The following is a 4744-nucleotide window of genomic DNA, read 5'->3' as shown; positions in this document are numbered from 1 at the left end:
TTTACTGTCTGAGGCACAGTATTCTTCAGTGTTACCCATTTATTTCTCCACGCTGTTTTAACAGGATGGATAAATCAGTGACGTGTATGAAAAAAAAGGCATAAAGCCCCAGCTTGGACCAGCTTTTTAAATTCAGCCCCTGTTTTTTTAATTCAGCAAGGGAAATGTGTCTAGAGAAGAAAGCATGAGGAGCAGCTCTGCTGATCTGCAGGGGACTGCACCCACCAGAGGAGCTCCTCTGGCTCTTCAGCGCAGAGCAAGGGGACGTGCGGCAGGCACCGATTCGGATGCTCCTGGTGGGTGCATGAGTGTCCCCCAGCATCTGCTGTTCTTTAGGTCTGTGCGTTTAGGTCAGATCCCGATTTTATTCTTTGGAGGCAAAAGAGGAATCATTTCACCAAGGTCAGCAGAATTGCAGACCTGTAAGGCTTTATGTAGCCTGAGAAAGACTCGAGCAGGGATCCCTGTTCAGCTTCTGGAGTTGCAGATGTGCTTGTAAGGACATTGCCTTTGCATGGCTCTTTCCCCCTAACTTCACAGGGAGGGAGGGATATTGATCCTCTACTGCTGCTCAGAGTTTTGCTGCTCTCGGTGGTCCCCTGGGTCCAGCCCACCTACTTCAAATCCTCTGCAAGTTTTCTGTGCCTAGGCATTAATTCCCCGAAGGAGCTCGTTTCAGTGTTTGCCTCACAGAGTCACGTCGGAGTCCTTTGGTTATTGCTCATCAGAGGACAGGCTCCGTCTCTTGGTTTCTGCAAGCCCAACTCAACACCTCTCGCAAATTATTTTGATCACCCTTTCTAAAAAGTGTGTTGTCATCACCGATCTCCCCATCTACCTATCTGGTTTTTCGGACTCGTGGCCCACAATTTATTCAGTTAACTCCAAACACCTCATTAAAATCCTTCTCTCTGGGATGGTAATTTTAGCCGCAGTGGCCTAATGGGGTTAGTTTGGGTGGGATAAATATGAGACGGGTTAAAGCAGGGTCCTTGCCCGGACAGCTGCTACTTTTCCTCTTGCGGTGGGATGTCCCTGGCCATGAGCGTGCCGTGGGCTCTCTGTGCCCACCTCGCCCCTGTCCCTGATGCCGGCCCCTGTGCTGATGCTACTTGTTAACGATGGCAGAAAGCAAGTTCCAGGTGGAAATGTGACTTTTATGTTTCGCGTTTCCATTTTCAAGTTGCTGATGGAGTGAGAGCTGCATGCACGGAGTCCTGGCTTTAGTCCTGGCGGGTACTTGGTCTTCCACGGTTCAACGAGGGTAATCACACCATGAAACAGCTGCACCGCTTCCCTCTGCCTCACTACACCTCGTAGTCTTTGAGCGAAGAAACGCCGAACGAGATGTATCTGAGGGCAGTGCTCGAACAACACCCCCCCAGTCATCCTCTCTTCCCACGGCCGCCGCTCCCCCCGCGTTCCCCTCTCTATAGGCACTTTTCTCATTTATTTTTAATCCAAAATGACGCATTGCCCGAAGCCTGGTGCTCAGCATTTTTCTACTCCCCGTATCCCATTCTTCCATCTTTTGAGCTCTGCCATGGCCTTTCCACATTTTAATTACAAGCTCAGCAGGTTTCAGCCTTCCCCGTTCCTCAGGGCTGAGCAAAACCACTCCTTTTTCTTTCTCTTCATTTTCATAATCTGCTACAACCCACCTGGGGCAAATCCGGGCAGAAGACGGGCAGCGTATCGCCGAGCAAAGAGGGACGTTTGGGTGGCAATAGCAAGGGGGTAAAGTCTCTCCCCTTGCTCGTTTTTGGGGTGATGATAAGGCGGCACCGGACCCCTGTGTGCGGGGCGGTTGTTGACTTCTCGGGGCGAGGGTGCCTGTATCTGCGGGGCTACAGGCAGAGCCCTGGCCATTTTCAAAGGGCTTTGAAGTACTCTCCGACAATCTCCTCCGGGAGATAAGAGGTTGCAGGGAGAGGAAGGCGTTCCTGGAAACACTTTCAGCAGCACGTATGTTTATCTAGGCTGGGGAACCCAGAAGGAGACCAAAACCTGGGCCACTGACACCCGAGAAGATACGCAGGGATTCAGGCAGAAAATGCAAAGTAATGGGAAACCTCGGGGTTTTAAAGTTTAAATCCATCATTTTCCTGACTCAGACATTTTCATCTGACTCAGACCTGCAGTGGTACGAGGCAGACATCGATGGGTACATCCCCGCCTGGTCCTTTCAGTATCTGCGTGGAGCTGTTATTTGTGACTTTGCCTTCTCCCTCGCCGATGCCGTCTGCCCACAACCAGCCCCAGAGGTCCCACACCCACTGTGTAAAGAATTACTTGGTTTTCTTTGCTTTAAACTGAGCTCCTGTTCGTTCCATCACATGTCCCCTAGCTCCAGCATTGTAGGACGTGGTGAAGAGCAGTTTACAGGTCAATAGGTGGCCAAGTGACCAAGTAAATGACAGATGTAGATGTGACTTATCCACTGCCTTCTCTGTTTTGTAAACCACCATCATACCTGCTTTTTTTCGTCCCTAGCTGAAGAATCCCAGCCTTTTTTAGTGTCACCTCATAGGACAGTTGCTCCATCCCCTCGATCATTTCAGTTGCTGTCCCTCTGGGTCTCCCCTAACGCCACCATCCCACTCATGCAGGGCAGAGAGCAGAGCCATGGGCAAAGTCTATGCCCCACGTTTGATTCTTCAGCACTCTTCTGAGTGCTCTGCCTTTAGCAGGAAAATGCAAAAGAAGCAAGCAGGTTGGAGTCTAGCCTAATTTTTAAAGAGGTGAAACTCCCCCTTGTCGCATTGGGAGCTTACTGTCAGGGTACAAGGTGCAGCCTGTAGGGATGATCAGGCATTTTACCTCTCTGAATCCAGAGAAGCAACTATTATGTTGGATGCTTTTGGGAGCAGCAACATCAAAATAACGATGATGAGAAATGGGCAGGAGGCACTTGGCAAGCCTGATGGCAGAGGGATGCCTTGATAAGCATCATTACTGTTTGGGATGCAGTCCAGATTTTTGGAGTTCTTTACTTGAAGGGTCAGTTAAAGCAGTCACTAAACCCCTTTAAAGTGCCACAGATCGGCCCTAATTGGGACCAGGTTGTTCTGACTGGAGGCTGCGTTTGCTGGCAAAGTTTTCTGGTGTGAACCAGGGCTGGCCCACCAGGAGCCAGCCCCGCATCCTCATCGATCCACGACAGTTCAAAGTGAATCCACGTGTCATGGCAGCTTTCTTATGGGTCCTTTGCATCACTTTATGGTGCAGCTGGGAGTCTTAACGTTTATGAGGCTTGAAATTTTGACCTATGCTTTGGATGCAGAAGACCAGAGAGGAGAGAAGGGCACAGGCAGAGAAATGGAAGTGGCGGCGGGCAGGGTCAGGGCTGGAACCGAGCAGTGCCCTGGGGCTGCTGGGGCTCTTTGCAGTCCTAACAGTTGTCATTTCTGTAAGAAACAGAAGAAAAAGGTGTTTGGGGCTGAGGAGTGCTAGATCCCAGGGTCCTGGTTTAACGCAAGCCCCCGTTTGCTTTGTAGTCCGGTCTATTGGCTTTAGGGGGGAGTTTCCACAGTGAGGACAGCAGTTGCTGCACAGGCTCCCATTCATTTTCCCCTGACACTTTGTATTTCTGACCCAGGCACTTCTGTTTCTGGTTAATTAGCAATCAAGGTGGCAAAAAGATAGCACAATCTGGTGTTTACAAATAGCTTTGTCTCAGTGGGTGGACCAGAGTGGAAGTTCTCAGGACACGTAGCCCATAAAATCCCCGTGATGGAAGGGCTTGAGGTTGCTTTTTCCCCTCCTCTCTCCTTTTCTCATCCTGGTTAGCAGTGTTACTCCCAAGAGCAGGGTCATCAATCGATAATTTCCTTGGGTTCTGCAATCAGGGTGGGACTTCTGCTTCCAAAACTGTTCCGTCGGCTCACCCACGTCCCTGCAACCAGCATGCGATGCCTTTCAAAAGCGAACGCTTGAGTGGGAAAATGTGTAATAAATGGAATAGCAGCATTGATGGTGCTCATTTGGAAAAGGAGATAATCTCCTTTGTTTGCACCACCACGTGCTGATGGGTGAAGCATCTGCGACGTTTGCTCAATAAAGCTGGTGCTGGATTTCTCTCCATTGCCTAGAAAATCCCCTTTAATCTTGTGAAATGCTATCACTGTAATAAGAAGTATATCATGACTTGCATCGTTTTGCTTATTCCCCTCTGTTGGCTCAATCCGATGTGGGGCCAGTTTGCAAACATTTAGTTAGATTAAAGCATTAGGCTTGTGGGAGGGGGAGAAGCATCATGTAACGAGAAGAGAACGAGAAGAGACAGAATTTGTTGTATAAATGTGCTTCCAGACACCTTTTACTCAACACTTAATCTTTTGGTTTTATTTCTCCTCCAGTAAGCTTTGCACCCAGGCAATTCAAGCCTTTTCCCTCCACCTTTTATAGCCGCTGATAAAAATTAAACGTTGTTTGGTCCCTTTGAGCTGCATGTTGCCGCATTAGTTAAATAAAAAGACTCCTTTATCTGTGATCTCTTTGGCTGTGCTTGAAGGTGGGATTGCTCCGGCTGGGTATCTCATGACGCCCTAAGCAGGCAGATGGGGATGCTTATGTGAAGAGTTGAGGAGTTTGGGTGAAATGAAGAGGGGGAGAGGTGGGATTTTCCCTTTGCAGTCTGGTTCTTTGACCTGCAGACTCAGGTCCCAAATCTGCTCCCGGTTACACTGCGTAACTCTAAAGTAACTTGATTTACAACAACCCACTCTAGATTTAACTCCACCTA

Source organism: Cariama cristata, unplaced genomic scaffold (assembly GCF_000690535.1).
Source record: "Cariama cristata isolate BGI_N322 unplaced genomic scaffold, ASM69053v1 scaffold4448, whole genome shotgun sequence".
NCBI lineage: Eukaryota > Metazoa > Chordata > Aves > Cariamiformes > Cariamidae > Cariama > Cariama cristata.
This window is presented reverse-complemented; position numbering follows the sequence as displayed.